Here is a 17,013-nt window from a genome sequence, read left to right on the forward strand (position 1 = left end):
ATTTTCTTCTATCATGGATTGTGCCCTTCAAATTACATCTAAAAGCTCATGGAAACATCCAAGGTCACCTAGATTTTCTTTTGTTATCTTCTAGAAGTTTTATAATTTTTCAGCATACATTAGGTCTACGATCCATATGAGATAACTTTTGTTTGTGAAAGATGGAAATCTGTTGTACGTGGATGTCCAGCAACATTTGTTGAAAAGTTTATCCTTTCTCCACTGAATTGCATATGCTCATTTGTCAAAGATCATACTTGTGGTTATACTTGTGTGGATCCATTTATGGACTCTGTACTGTTCTACTGATTTGTGTAATCTGATAGGATGTGAAATGGTAGTTTACAATTGCTTTATCTGCATTTCTCTGACAATTACGCTGAGCATTTTCATGCACATATTGTTTGTCCATGTAGTGATTTTTGTGAAGTGTTCAAGTCATTTACTTATTTAAAAAGCAGGATGCTTGTATTCGTATTAATGTATGTTCTTTAAATTTTACCATTAGATTTACAATTCTAACTTACATTTCTAGATACAATTCTTTTGTCAGATACATGAATTGAAAATATTTTCTCCTAGCCTGTGGCTTTTGTTTCTATTTTATTACCTTTTTGTGCCTTTCAGTGAGTCGCAGTTTTTTTATTTTGATTAAGTACAATTTATAAATGTTTATATTTCCTTTAGGACTTTTTGCACATTTTCAAAAAAAATTTTTGTTCCAAAGTTGAAAGTGTATTTTCTTTGGTCAGATTTATAGTTTCAGTTTTTGTTTTTAAGGCTGTTTATCCTATGGACCATCTCAAACTGAAAGTAATATGTTTATTAAGTTTATCCAGCAACATTTGTGAAAAAATATCCTTTCTCAGTTGAATTGTCCTGGCATATATTTGTTTAAAAATTAACTAATCATACATATTTTATTTATTTATTTATTTTTGTAGTTTGACATTTTAAAATTTCATTTTATTAGTGCATTTTAGTTATACAATATAATGACATCCATCATTGGAAATTTGCACCTTTACATAATGTTTCTTGGTTCTTATTTTTTCCCCTTCCCCTGCCCTCCCTTCAACCCGTCCATCCCTCCATATATACAAAGGCTTTGCTTCCATTTTCTCATATTAATTCCATTACTTCCTTTCCTTTCCCCTACCCCTCCCACTTCCCCTTCCCTTTGCCCCTTTTCTTCCTATTTCACATTATCCATTATACCTTTCAGTCCTTATTTACACTTTCAGTTTCTCACACTAGAGAAACTACTTGGTATTAACACATGTGTGTCCTATTTATTTTACTTAAGGGACTCGCCTAAATCTTCATCCATTTAGCTATAAATGTGTCTAATTTTTCATTTTAATGGCTGAGTAGTATTCCATTTTATTGGAAAAAACATTTTCTTTATCCAGTCTCCAGTTGATGGGCAATTGGGCTGTTTCCAAGTTTTAGCTATTACAAACTGTGTTGCTATGAACATGGGTGCATATAGATCACTGTGGTATATGATTCTTTTAATTCTTTAGGGAAGATACCCAGCAGGGGAATAGCTGGGTCAAATGGGGCTTCCAGTCCTAGTTATTTGAGGTATCTCTATACTGATTTCCACAGTGGTTGCACAAGTCTACACTCCCACCAGCAGTGGAGCACGGTTCCTCTTTCCCCACAGTCCTGCCAGGATTTCTTTTGATTTCATGATAGCAGCCATTCATTCAGGGGTGAGGTGGAATCTCAGCATTGTTTTCATTTGCATCTCTCGAATGACCAGTGATATTGAACATTTTTTCATGGTCAGGGTGTATGATCTTATTGATGATCTTCTGCATTCTATTTGCTAGTATCTTATTAAGGATTTTTGCATGTATGTTCATTAGTGAGATTGGCCTATAGTTCTCTTTCTCTGCTTTGCAGATCAGGGTGATGCTTGCTTCCAGGAGTGAATTCAGGAGTATTACTTCCCTTTCAATTTCATGGAAGAGTTTAAACAGTAGTGGCAGTAGTTCCTCTCTAAATGTCTTGTAGAATTCAGCAGTGAAGCCATCAGGACCAGGGATTTTCTTAGTTGGTAAGATTTTAATTTCATTGATTGATACTGGGTGGTTTGGAATTTTGAGGTCTTCTTCATTGATCTTTGGAAATTCTTATGTATCTAGGAATCTGTCCATTTCTTCTGTGTTGTCCATCTTTTGGCATATAGTTTCTGAAAGAGGTATTGATGATCCTCTGGATTTCTGCTGGGTCCATTGTAATTTCACCCTTTTCATTCCTAATTGCATGGATTTGGGCCTTTTCTTTCCTTTTTCTGATAAGATTGGGTAAGGGATTGTCAATTTTATTTATTCTTTCGAAGAACCAACTCTTATCTTCATTGATTTTTTTGTATCATTCTCTTAGTCTCCATTGCATTGATTTCTGCTCTGATGTTTATAATTTCCTCCCTTGTATGAGCTTTGGGTCTTTCCTGCTCTTCCTTTTCTAGAAGCTTGAGGTTCAGCATCAGGTTGTTTAATTGGGCTTGCTCTGTTTTCCTAATATGAGTATTCACTGCTATGAATTTCCCTCGTAAGACTGCTTTCATTGTGTCCCATAGATTCTGATATGTTGTATTGTCATTGTCATTTAATTGAAGGAACTGTCTGGTTTCTTCTTTAATTTCCTCTGTGACCCATTGGTTATTCAGAAGTGTGCTGTTCAATTTCCATGTTTTTATGAAATTCTTATGGTTTCTTTTGCTATTGATCTCCAAGTTCATTGCACCTTGGTCTGATCGATACAGGGGATAACTTCAATTCATTTGCACTTACTTAAATATGTTCTAAGAGCGACTATGTGGTCTATTTTGGAGAATGACCTGTGTGCAGCTGAAAAGAATGTGTGTTCTGATTTGATGGAGTGGAACACTCTGTAAACATCTGTTAAATTCATTTGTTCAAGGGTTCGATTCAGTTCTAGCATTTCATTGCTTATTTTTTGTCTAGTTAATGCATCTATTTGTGACAGTGGGGTATTGAGTTCCCCCACTCCTACTGTATTAGTGCTTATATGACTTTCATGTCCATTAGTATTTGTTTTATATAGTTGGGCATACTAGTGTTTGGTGCATATATAATATGATTGTCATCTCTTCCTCTTGGAGTTTTCCTTTTACTAGGATGTAGTGTCCTTCTTTGTTTGTCTTAGTCAGTGTTGGTTTGAAATTCACTTGATTTGCAAAGAGGATAGCAACTCCTGCTTTTTTTTGGGTTCCTATCACATGGAGTATTGTTTTCCACCCTTTAACTTTCAGTCTATGAGGTTCTTTTTGAAGTAAGTGTGGTAATTGTATGAGCATATTGTTGGATCTTGCTTCTTGACCCATTCTGCCAGTCTATTTCTTTTGGTTGATGAATTGAGACCATTAACATTGATGGCTAAGCTAAGGACCTGAGTTCGATCCCCGGTACAAAAAAAAAAAAAAAAAAAAAAAACGAAAAACAAAACATTGATGGTTATAACTGATAAGTATTGACTTATCATTGTCATGACTTTTTCTTTTTGTTGGACTCTTCCCCTTTGTGTTTAATTTCTTGTTTTGCCCAATGGATTCATTCTTCTGGGCTTCCTGGGGTTGTGATCCTCATTGTCATTTCCTAGGATATCCTCTAAGATTTTTTTGGAGTGCTGGTTTGGTGTACATGAAGTTCCTAAGGTGGTCTTTGTCATGAAAGTATCTTATTTCTCCATCAATTTTGAAAGATAGTTTTGCAGGGTGCATCAATCTGGGTTGGGGGCTATGTTCCTTTTGTGCTTGGAATATATTACTCCAAGCTCTTCTTGCCTTGAGGGTTTGCTTTGAGCAGACTGCTGTGATTCTGATGGGCTTTCCTTTGTATGTGATTTGTTTCTTTCCTCTAACTGCTTTTAGGAGTTTGTTCTTCTGTTGGGTTTCTGGAATCTTAACAATTATATGCCTATTGTAATTTTTTTGTATTAAATTCTTTTATTGATACATTGTAGGTATACGACACAATTACATTTCTCATTGGGAATTGTACCTTTATATAATGCATCTTGGTTCTTATTTTTTCCCCATTCCTAGCCCTCCCTTCACACCCTCCACCCTTCCCTATTTACAAAGACTTTACTTCCATTTTTTCCATTTCTCATTATTTTTTCCTTTCCCTTCTTTCCTTTCCCCTGCCCCTCCCACTACCCCTACCTCTTTGGACCTTTTCTTCCTATTTTACATTATTGTTTATTCATTCTAATAATTGGTACATTTTAGGCATACAATATAATGACATTCATCATTGGAAATTTGCACCTTTACATAGTCTCTCTTGGTTATTTTTCACCCTTGCCCAGCCGTCCCGTCAACCCCTCCAGTCCTCCCTATTTATAAAGATTTTGTTCCTATTTTTCCCTTTTCTCATATTAATCCCATTCCCTTCTATCCTTTCCCCTAGCCCTCCCACTTCCTTCCCCTTTGCCCCTTTTCTTCCTATTTCACATTGCCTATTATACATTTAGTCCTTATTTACACTTTCAGTTTCTCACACCAGAGAAACTATTCGGTATTTACACATGTGTGTCTTATTTATTTCACTTAAGAGTATTGCCTCAATGTGCATCCACTTAGCTATAAATGTCTCTAATTTCCCCTTTTTTATGGCTGAGTAGTACTCCATTTTATAAAAAACCACATTTTCTTTATGCAGTCTCCAGTTGATGGGCATTTGGGCTGTTTCCAAGTTTTAGCTATTACAATCTGTGCTGCTATGAACATGGGTGCACATATATCACTGTGGTATGGTTCTTTTAATTCTTTGGGGAAGATCCCCAGCAGTGGAATAGTAGGGTCAAATGGGATTTCCAGTCCTAGTTCTTTGAGGTATCTCCATACTGATTTCCACAGTGCTTGCGCCAGTCTACACTCCACCAGCAGTGGAGCAGGGTTCCTCTTTCCCCACAGCCCTGCCAGCATTTGTTATTGGTTGATTTCATGATAGCAGCCATTCTTTCTGGAGTGAAGTGGAGTCTCAGCGTTGTTTTCATTTGCATCTCTCGAATGACCAGTGATGTTGAACATTTTTTCATGTATTTCTTTGCTATTTCTACTTCTTTGTCTGAGAAAGGTCTGTTCATTTCAGATGCCCATTTTTGGATTGGGTCTTTAAATTTGGGAGGTCTGATCTTTTTAAGTTCTTTATAGATTTGAGATATTAGACCTTTGTCTGAGGAAGAGCAGGTGAAGATTTTTTCCCACATTGTGGATTGTCTCTTCACACTGCTGGTGGTTTCTCTTGCTGTGCAGAAGCCTTTTAGTAAGAAGAGATCCCAATTGTTGATTGTTTGTGCTAGTTCATGGGCAACTGAGGTTTTGTTCATAAAATCTTTTCCTACACTGATGACTTCAAGGGTTCTACCTAACCTCTGTTCCAACTAGTTCAGAGTTTCTATTTTAATATTTAGATCTTTAATCCATTTTGATTTTAGTTTAGTGCATGGTGAGAGATACAGGTCTAGTTTTAATCTTTGGCAAGTTGAAGCCCAATTTTTCCAGCACCATTTATTAAAGAGGCTATCTTTCCTCCAGTGAGGGTGTTTGGCTCCTTTGTCGAAGATGAGATGGCTGAGTGTGTCTGGCATTGTTTTTACATCTTCTAATCTGTTCCACTGGTCCTCAAGTCTGTTTCTTTGCCAGTACCATGCTGTTTTTATCACAGTAGCTTTGTAGTAGAGTTGCAGGTTGGGGATTGTGATACCCCCTGCCATGTCTCTGTTACCTAGAATTGCTTTTGCTATTCTGGGTCTCTTCTTGTTCCAAATGAATTTTTGGATTGTTTTCTCAAGCTCTATGAAGTATGCTGCTGGGATCTCAATTGGAATTGCATTAAATCTATATAGCAGTTTTGGAAGTATGGCCATTTTCACTATATTAATCCTCCCTACCCAGGAGCAGGGGATGTCTGTCTATTTTCTGATATCATCTTCAATCTCTCTTTTCAGAGTGCCATAGTTTTCAGAGAAGAGGTCTTTGATTGCTTTCATTGGGATGATTCCTAGGTATTTCAGTTTTTTGGATGCTATTGTGAAAGGAATTATTTGCCCTATTTCTCTCTCAGTGAGTCTGTCATTGGTGTAGAGGAAAGCTATTGATTTTTGTGTGTTGACCTTGTAACCAGCTACTTGACGGAATTTGGTTATTAAGTCTAGAAGACTTTTGGTGGAGTTCTTGGGGTCTTCTATATAGAGTATCATGTCATCTGCAAATAATGACAATTTGACTTCTTCATTACCTATCTTTATTCCTTTTATTTCTTTCTCTTGTCCATTTGCCATGGCTGATGTTTCCAGAACTCTATTGAACAAGAGTGGTGATAGTGGACAACCTTGTATTGTTCCTGAGTTTAGTGTGAAGAATTTCAGTTTTTGACCATTTAGTATGATAATGGCTGTTGGTTTTTCATAGATGGCTTCTATCAGTTTGAGGCAGAGACCATCTATTCCAATTTTTTGTAGGGTTTTTATCATAAATGCATGTTGGATTTTGTCAAATGCTTTTTCTGTGTCTATGGAGATAATCATATCGTTTTTGTCCTTGGCTCTATTGATATAGTGTATTACATTGATTGATTTTTGTGTATTGAACCATCCCTGCATCCCTGGGATGAATCCCACTTGATCAGGGTGTATGATCTTCTTGATGATCTTCTGCATTCTGTTTGCCAGTATCTTATTAAGGATTTTTGCATCTATGTTCATTAGTGAGATTGGCCTATAGTTCTCTTTTTCAGTTGGGTCTTTCTCTGCTTTGGTGATCAAGGTGATGCTTGCTTCTAGGAATGAATTTGGGAGTATTGCTTACCTTTCAATTTCACTGAAGAGTTTAAACAGTAGTGGCAGCAGTTCCTCTCTAAATGTTTTGTAGAATTCAGCCGTGAAGCCATCAGGGCCCGGGCTTTTCTTAGTTGATGAGTTTTTAATTACATTTTCAATTTCATTGGTTGATATTGGGTTGTTCAGAATTTTTAGGTCTTCTTGGTTCAACTTTGGTAATTCATATGTATCTAGGAATCTGTCCATTTCTTCTGTGTTGTGCATCTTATTGGCGTATAGGTTCTGGAAGTAGGTATTAATGATCCTCTGGATTTCTGCTGCGTCTGTTGTGATTTCACCATTTTCATTCCTAATTGCATGGATTTGGGCCTTTTCTTTCCTTTTTCTGACAAGGTTGGCTAAGGGTTTGTCAATTTTGTTGATTCTTTCAAAGAACCAACTCTTGGCTTCATTGATTTTTTGTATCATTCTCTTAGTCTCCATTGCATGGATTTCCCCTCTGATCTTTATAATTTCCTCCCTTGTATGAGCTTTGTGGTTGTCCTGCTCTTCTTTTTCTAGAAGCTTGAGGTTCAGCATCAGGTTGTTTAATTCGACTGGTTCTGTTTTCCTAATATGCGTATTCACTGCTATGGATTTCCCTCGTAAGACTGCTTTCATTGTGTCCCATAGATTCTGATATGTTGTATTGTCATTGTCATTTAATTGAAGGAACTTTCTGATTTCTTCTTTAATTTCCTCTGTGACCCATTGGTTATTCAGAAGTGTGTTGTTCAATTTCCACATGTTTATGAAATTCTTGCAGTTTCTTTTGCTATGGATCTCTAATTTCATCGCACTATGGTCTGATAATATACAGGGGATAACTTCAATTCCTTTGCACTTCCTTAAACATGTTCTATGTGTGAGTATGTGGTCTATTTTGGAGAATGACCCATGTGCAGCTGAGAAGAATGTGTATTCTGATTTTGTGGGATGGAACACTCTGTAAACATCTGTTAAGTTCATTTGTTCAAGAGTTTGATTGAGTTCTAGTATTTCATTACTTACTTTTTGTCTATTTGATCTATCTATTTGTGACAGTGGGGTGTTGAGGTCCCCCACTACAACTGTATTAGTGCATATATGACTTTTCATGTCCATTAGTATTTGCTTTATATAGTTGGACACACTAGTGTTTGGTGCATAGATATTTATAATTGTCATCTCTTCCTCTTGAATTCTTCCCTTTACAAGGATGTACTGTCCTTCTTCATCTCTCTTAATCAGTGTTGGTTTGAAATCTACTTGATCTGCAAAGAGGATAGCTACTCCTGCTTTTTTTCGGGTTCCTGTTGCATGGAGTATTGTTTTCCACCCTTTAACTTTTGGTCTACGAGTTTCCTTTTGAATGAAGTGTGTTTCTTGTATGCAGCATATTGTTACATTTTGCTTCTTGACCCATTCTACCAGTCTATTTCTTTTGATTGGTGAATTGAGACCATTAACGTTGATGGTTATAACTGAAATGTATTGACTTGTCATTGGCATGACTTTTTCTTTTTGTTGGGTTCTCCCCCTTTCCATTTAATTTCTTGTCATGCCAGATGGGTTCATTCTGCTTTGCTTCCTGGGGTTGTGATCCTCAATGTCTGTTCCCAGGATATTGTGTAAAATTCTTTGGAGTGCTGGTTTGGTATTCACGAAGTTCCTAAGGTGCTCTTTGTCATGTGAGTACCTTATTTCTCCATCCATTTTGAAAGATAGTTTTGCAGGGTCCATCAATCTGGGTTGGAGGCTGTTTTCCTTTAGGCCTTGGAATATGTCACTCCAAGCTCTTCTTGCCTTGATGGTTTGTGTTGAGAAGTGTGCTGTGATTCTGATGGGCTTTCCTTTGTATGTGATTTGTTTCTTTTCTCTGACTGCCTGGAGAACTTTGTTCTTCTGTTGTGTTTCTGGAATCTTAACAATTATATGTCTATGTGTAGATTTTTTTTGATCAAGGCTATTTGGAGTCCTATATGCCTCACTTATCTGTATGTCAAGCTCTTTTCCCCTGCCTGGGAAGTTTTCTGCCATTATTTCTGTGAAGAGATTTTTTATGTCATCTGCACTCTCTCCTGTTTCTTCATTGAGCCTAATCAGTCTTATGTTAGGAAGATTATGCAAACTCTAAGAAACTGTTGAAGACAAGAAGAAAAGACAGAATGAAAGAACAATGAGGAGAACAGAACAAACTAATAGCAATAGGGAAGCTAGAAACTGTATTCACTTCCCTATAAAACTAATAACAATCAAGAGAAGGAAAAAGAGAGAAAAAAAGAAAAGGAAAGAAAAAAGAAATCTGATTTAGGACTGGAACAGGAACAAAAAGGGAGAGGGCTGAAGAATAAGGTGGAAGAGAGAAAGAGAGAGAGAGAGAGAGAGAGAGAGAGAGAGAGAGAGAGAGAGAGAGAGAGAGAGAGAGAGAGAAAGAAACAGACCAAGAGAGAGGGAACAAGAAAGAAAAGAAAAAACAAAAAGAACCAAAAAGGAAAATAAATTTGAAAAAAATAAAGAAATAAAAATTAAAAATAAGAAAAAGAATAACTTTGAAAAAATAATAAAAATAAAGGGCCTCCTTCAAGGTATGTCTCTGCTGTCACAATAGACAACATGGGCAGCAGTGTGCAGATCTAAGTGTATGTTTCAGCAAGCAATCAGCAGTCCACTGCAATTCAGGCTGATTTCTTGCTGCAAGGCCCACACAGAGCTCCTTGACCTTCTGCTGGATTGAACTGTGCAAGGTTCTCCTGTAGGTTCCAGCTGCCCTTCCCCTGAAGATAATCCAGGTTCTGATGGGAGGTGGTGATCCAACTTACCAACTATGGTGGTCTGGTGTGCCTTTATTACAGAGATTTTCTTCACTTTCTCAGTGGGCTTCAATTTTCATTAAGCAGCCTCAGAGAGGCTCTCTTTCCATTGTTCACTTCTGCTCTATCTTCGGGAGCTTAGAATAATGGCCTTTGTGACCTCCTGCACCTCTGTGGTATAGATCCAGGTACTCCATGGCCCAAGGGCCAGAGGCAGTGGCAGGTGTGTGTGTGTGTGTGTGTGTGTGTGTGTGTGTGTGCTCAGCAGCAGCGGAGGCTCAGGACCATGCTGCTGGGGCCCATGCTGCTTGGCTTCTCAGCAGCTCATCTCTTCAGAGGCCTGGGGAGGCTGAGGGGGGGTGGTGCGATTTATTTGTATTTTAGATCATGATGTTGGCAAATTCCACTGCTTCAACTATTACAGAAAATGAATAAAGAATATGGTCATTAATTACTAAAAAAATCTTACAGTACATTTTATTTTGAGTATAGAATTGAGTCCATTTAGAGTCCACAATATTACGCATATTCTGGGATAACAGGTATATGTACTATAACTGTTAGCGCCTGCTATAGTTTGAATATCTCCTCCAAAACAAGGAGATTTAATCACCATTGCAACAGCATAAAGAAATGAGACCATTAGAGATTTAGCTCAGTGGTGCCACCACCTGCCTTCAAAGTGCAAGGTCCTGAGTTTGATCCTCAGTATAAAATAAAGGTAATTAAGTTACATCCTCATAAAAGGATTTATGTCACTATTGTAGGAATCCTTTAGTTATCCTGATTGTTATGTTTGGGCTTCTTCTGCAGACCCCTTGTCTTTTGTCTTGTATGAGCTCGCTTCCCTTTGTACTACATCGTGACACAGCACGGAGGGCTTCACTTCTTCTGGGCCCTTGATCTTAGATCTCAGAATTTCTCAATCCATGAATCAAATAAACTTCTGTTGTTTATATATTCAATCTCAGTTTTCTGTATAGGCACAAAATAGACTGTTTTACAGACTTGGTATAAATGGGGAATTATTTTTTAAAACCAATCTCTGTTATGTTTGATCTGAATTAACTTATTTGATTTGTGTTGTTTTGTGATTTTGCTTGTGTCTAATTTGTAAATTTGTTTTATTTTTCAAGTTGACCCAATAAATATTTTTGCTATTTAAGAAAGTTTATAATTGAAGAAATTTAAGCAAAAATACTGGCTGTGAATTTATTTTTTATCCTTTATGAAGTGTCTGTACATGATTTAAGTTTAAGGAATGCTGCTTTTTCCCAGTCCTGCTTTCATCTGGCCATTAGCTAGTTCTAAATTCAGCATAATTTGTTATGCTAAAGGAGCAGCCTGCCACTCAGTGTATTTGAATTCTAATGGTGTGTACCTAGAGATCAATACCTGGAACACTCAAAGTAAAAGTTTTATTTGGAGACAGGCATTTGGAGCCTCCTACCTGCTCTGACATTATCTCAAATCATAGAACACAAGGAGTTGTTTCCTTCTGTGGTTTTTTGATGAGTCCTTATTATGCCTATTGAATGGAGAATCTTAGATCATACATATGTATTATGAAAAGAAGTCTTTGTAAATTAATAAGAAAATAGTCGGGGGCCTATCCCGGAGGCAGACTCGGTGACTTCCCCCACTTGGGCACTGCTTCCTTCACTCTGGGGCCATGCACGCCGTGAACCGAAGAAGAAAACACTCTGTGGAAAGGACTGGGTTGCTTGGAGGGATCTGGGAACATGTACAATAGTTAAAAAGCAAATGATTTGAAGATTTTTGACATCCATAAGAGTAGACTTTGGCTGCACTGATCCCATATCAGATCAAGTATGAGTTGGAATACAAAACCACAGAGGGCTTAATTGCCTCCCCAGTGTCATAAAATCCAGCCTGCTTTTTCACCACAATGTACAGCAAACCAACTTTCCACAACATCTCAAAGTTCTTTCAGTTGTCTTCCAAGTAACCAAGAAGCCTGCATATATCTCAGTAATTCAAATACAGTGTCACAGCCACTGCTGAATGTCAGAAATTACAATGTTCCTCTTCAAATCCCTGCTTCTAATATACCTAACAGGATAATGGTGGCCTCATAGACTTTAGAAAGAACAGTATAGACAAATGCTAAAGGACCCATGAAGCCAAATCATAATTTGCAGGTGACTTCAGGAGTTATACAAAACCTGAGGTGGAAGTGTTTGATGATAAATTCAACACCTTCTCAAATGGAGGCAATGGTATCTCATCAAGGTCACTTTGGAACTAATCCAGCTAATTCACATGCACTGCAGAGTCAACATGCAGCATTGAACACCTACTCTGTGCAATTGCAGGTGACTCAGGATTCTTCAAGAGTTCCTGTAGCCTTACATGGAAGTCAAGGATTAAACCAGTCATTATCAAATCAACAGGTTGATTGGGCCCAACAGCATGCATCTGATGAACTGACTTACCCAGATTACAGACCACTTCCAAAGCAACACTTATTCAGCCCAAAGCTTCATGCAAGATCCTAGTATTCACAAGAAAATCCTTATGTCAACACCACCATCACAGATCACACATAATCAGCTCCCGACTTCTGTACAGTCAAACCAAGCTACAGCAGTATCATATCAACATGGTGTACAAACCAGCACAAGGCCCCCTCCTCCTCACAACTGTAGATACAGAAGCCAGCCCTTGCAAAATGCACAGCATGTTACCAAACATTTGTCCATAGAAGTTCTTCAGAGTCCAGAGATAAATTCTTTTGAAGCAAAGAAAGACTTCTTCCCAGGCTTTCAGCAGCAGTAGCAAAGTACTAATGAAAATGTCATACCATTTGGAAATTTCTGTGATGTAAAAGGAGATGCCAATGTCAAACAGCCTTTTATTGAGCCAGCTAGTGCTATGGATGGTGTTCAGACTCTTTCTCAAAATAATCAAGAGAAAAAAATGGATTCTTACAATCCAACTTCAAGTCAAGGGCCAGACCCAGCTGTTACAAAGGAAAAGCTAGCAAGAGATATTAAATCATTAATAGAAATGAAAAAGAAGTTTTCAGAGCTTGCAAGGAAAATTAAAATTAATAAAGATCTCTTGATGGCAGCAGGTTGTAAACCAAGTAATAGTTTATCCAGTGAGCCAGCTCAGCATCCTGAATTCTCAGTAAAAGAAATAGCTGCTGAAGGTCACTGTTCCACAGAATTGGTAAAAACTTGTTTTAATCTTTGGAAAAATCAACCCTCAAAAATGACAGAAGAAAAGGCTTCAAAATCTGGAGAGGAAAAACAGGTTAATGAGTCACTGACAAACACATCAGCTGGAATTTCAAAGCCTCTGGAAGTTCCCATCCAGAATCCTTGTTCAGTTGAGAGAAATCCTCAGAACAAAATGGTAAATGCATTGCAAGAAGCAGCTTTGTCCATGCTAGTGCAAAATTATGAGCCTTCCTGTGCAAATGTAACAAAGGGTACAGAACTCCAGATTGCTGTAGTGTCACCTTTAATTCTTTCAAATGTCATCAAAGAAATAACACCTGGAGCTCTACCTGAAATGGTGTATCCTGTTATTAAAGAAAGCAGCATTTGTAGCTTACAAAATCAGCAGGCAGAAAATGCAGTGCTAACTACTGCTTTGAAAGTTGATGTTGTCAAGCCAGTCGATGAATTCTACAACATTAGCCAAGGCTTTCCCTCTAATTCAGAAGGAAAAGCAAAATGAGCCAAATAATGGTAATGCACAAAACATGCCCAGTATCCATGAAGAACAGCATTGTCAAATGAATGGTCCACAATCCTCTTCTGAATCAAAGGACAGAACACTTGTGGCTGGTGATTTATTACAGATTGAAGATATTTGCTCTCTTATTGAAGGGGATGTATCTTACAATTCCAAGATTACAAAGATGTTCAACTCTTCCCCTTTGGAAAAGGTTGAGCCACAGAAATTTTCTCTACCCAAACGAACAAGTAATTAGTACTGGACACCAAGAAGAACAAGTAGAACAAGCCACTGAAAGTAAAGACTTGGGTCTTCAGAACGATGAATGTATAAGGTGCATGGACTTCCCATGTGAAATAGCCACTGTAAGGATGGAAGAACCACCCGAGCTTGTGGAATCATCATCTTCCGATCCTGTTGAACCAGGAATTCTAGAGGAGAGCAATTGGGAGAAAACCACTAAAAATGAGGGCATGGCCAAGAATGTGTGTTGCTCACCAGCAGCTGTTCTTCAGCAGGATTTTAACTCTGGGGACATTGACACCTCTGGCCATGACACTGCCCGAGGCCCTGCAGCATGTGAGATTCCTAATGATAACATATCTGTCTTATACCTATATAACCAGCTGTCAGAACTTTTAAAGGAGTTTCCTTATGGCATCGAAGGTCTGAACAAAAATAAGAATTTTGTGAACCAAAAGAAGATGGAATGGATCCCAGAAGATCAAACTGGTGGTAAAATCAGTTGTGACTCTAAGGGACCTTCAGACCAAATAAAAATTACAATTCTAAGCTCAGAACAAGTGAAAGAACTATTTCCTGAACAGGATGAACCCAGTGGAGGAAACAGACTGCCACCCCTTAAGGTGGATAAGTGGGCAGAACCTCAGAAAGAAAGGCACATTGCAGAAGTTGGGAGCCAGTGTGACCCACAAAAACAGGAGGAAGGAGAAAGTCCAGATTCTGTAGGGGACACAGAAAAAATCCATTGCTGTGCATTGGACTGGCTTGCAATGATTTATGAAGGGGTCCCCAAGTGTCGGTGTAATGATGTGGAGTAGGATAAGAGGGAGGAGCAGCCAGCTCCAGTAGAAAGCAGCAGTTGTAAACAAGGACAAAAACCTCTGATGCAGATGTCACTGTTGTTAAACTTGATGGTGTTTTGAATAATCCAAAGATGCCTCTGACTGCAGCAGCTGAGAAAACAGATTTGCCTAAAATACATGGCAACAACATAAAAGATGCATCTAAAACCAGGAAGGACAGTGCAAAAAGGAGGAGACAGGAGCTACCTGGTAAGGTTCCACCTAAATGGAAAAGCAGAAAGATACTTCTGAAACAAAACAAGGAGCCTCACCAAATACGGGACAAGAATTAACTGGCCAGTTTTCATCTAAAGGTGATGAATCAGACCTCTTGCAAAGAAATAAGAAAGTAAAGCTGAAATTTCAGGAGGTAAAATTCCAATCTGGTGATAAGATGACATTTTCTGACCAAGATTCTCAGGAGGGTCTACAGAAGAAACACGCATCACAGAACTCATACACACTAAACCCGAAAAACAAGTCTTTTTTCCAAATAAAGGTCTGCATAGGGAGAATGACTCTTTTTTTTTTTTTGATTCATAACAAAGAATCTTTTATGTATTTGTTTATTTTTTCCCCATTAACTTTATTGGCACATTTTAGGTATAGTATACTGTTACATTCATCATTGGGCTCTTGTACCATTACATGAGTCTCTTGCTTCTTATTTTCTTTCCCCTTCCCTTGCCCTCCCTTCACCCCCTCCACCCTTCCCTATTTGCAAAGACCTTGTTTCCCTTTTTTTCCTCTTCTCATATTTTTTCCTTTCCCTTTTTTCCCTTCCCTTACCCCTCCCAATTCCCCTGCTCTTTTAGACCTTTTCTTCCTGTTACACAATATGTTATACATTTTTTAAATTACAATATTAAGATCTAGGAGACATTACCACAGATTTTACAGAATTTAAAAGGATATAGAAAGCACATTACAAAAATCTTTTTTGAAATAAATTTGACAACTTCTAAGAAGTAACTTAGAAGACAAATTAATGAAACTAACTCTGGAGGAAATATAAAATTTGAATAGCACCTATTAAAGAAAGTATATTCCTAGCTTGAAAACCTACCTATATGACAACAGCAGCCTCATAAACATTTTAACTGATAAATTATATCAAACATTTAAAGCAGAAAAGAAAGGGAACACATCTCCCCTCATTTTAGGACATCAACATTGTGCTAATCCTAAAACTGGATAAAGATAATAGAAGAAAAAAGTATGAACATAGAAATTTGTTTATTAGAAGTCAGATCTGGCAGGATGTAGAAAGTGGTTTTGTTATAGGGATGGCAGTGTTGGTTCAGCATTGGAAGATCCACCTCCAAATGTCATCATTTTAACAGAGGAAAGGAGAAAGCCATATTATCCTGTCACTAGTTGGAGAAAGAGTATTGGACTAAATTCTAAAGCTGTTCATGGTAAAAACTATCAGGAGACTAGAAGTAGAACAGAACCTTCTCAACAGATCAAAGACATGTACTCCACACTTCCAGCAAAAATGTCTTCTATGAATGGACACGATACAATGCTTTCTCCCTAAAGTGGGGAACAAGGGCATATATGCCTACTCTTCATCTGTCCATTAGACTTTGAAACATAGGTCTAAACCAAAATAGTCTGGCAATAAAATGACACAACTAGGATAGGATTGGCATGGCAGAAGCAAAATCTTTATATGTAGATGAAATGATCATGTACAGAGAAAATACTAAGAAATCTCTAGGAGCCCCTAGAACTTGTACTTGAATTTAGCAGGATTAGAAAACACAAGGTATATATAAAATTCAGGTCTGTGTATACTTGCTATAAATGAGGAACTGGATATTGAAATTTAAAAGTTATGCAGGAGTACAAAGGACCCAGAAAAGCCAAAAACAAAAACAGTGTTGGAAGACGTTTAGCACCCAATTTTAAGACTTCTTCTAAAGGTACAGTAATCAAGGCAGTGTTGGTGTAAGGAAAGACATATAGATCATTTGAATAAAACAGAGAATCTAGAAATAGAACCACACATATATGGTCCACTGAGTTTTGAAAGATTATTTAACATTAGCATTTTATAGAATATAAACTCAATTCAAGAGCCAAGAAAGAGAGAGTGTCTTCAGCAAATGGCACTAGAATACCTGGTATCCGTACATAAAAAATTAACCTCGACCCTTTTTTTCCATACATGAAAATAACTTGAAGGGATCTATGAACCTAAATAAGAAAGCCTGAAAGTATAAAACTTTAAGAAGAAATTATAAGGGAAAATATTTATGAATTCAGGGTAGGCAAGAACTACCTAGGATACAAAAAACATGATGTATAAAAGAAAAAAATTGATAAATGAGATTCCATCAAAATTTAGAACTTTAAATGACATCATTAAAATGAAAAGTAGTCCTTAAACAGACCATATTTACAATGCATATAACCTATGAGCAGAATATATAAAGAATTCTTAGAGCTCATTAATAGACAACCCAATTAAAATGTAGGCATAAGAAGATGATAAATAGCCAGTATAGCACAAGGAATGGTGTGCAACTCTAGAATCAGAAAAATACTAATCAGTACAATAATAA

The 17,013-nt window shown here is 37.4% G+C and overlaps 1 protein-coding gene and 1 pseudogene across 1 annotated transcript in view; both read left to right on the forward strand.

The window, feature by feature from the left end:
• Adgrg7 (adhesion G protein-coupled receptor G7) overlaps nucleotides 1-17,013 on the forward strand; it is a 90,477-nt gene that overhangs the window by 10,468 nt on the left and 62,996 nt on the right. The gene's annotated exons all lie outside the window — the stretch shown is intronic.
• LOC147830424 (retroelement silencing factor 1 pseudogene) lies at nucleotides 11,249-15,522 on the forward strand (annotated as a pseudogene).

The sequence above is a fragment of the Heterocephalus glaber genome, unplaced genomic scaffold (genome assembly GCF_053883595.1).
Source record: "Heterocephalus glaber isolate CG9 unplaced genomic scaffold, H.glaber_assembly_v1.0 deba00000122, whole genome shotgun sequence".
NCBI classification, from domain to species: domain Eukaryota; kingdom Metazoa; phylum Chordata; class Mammalia; order Rodentia; family Bathyergidae; genus Heterocephalus; species Heterocephalus glaber.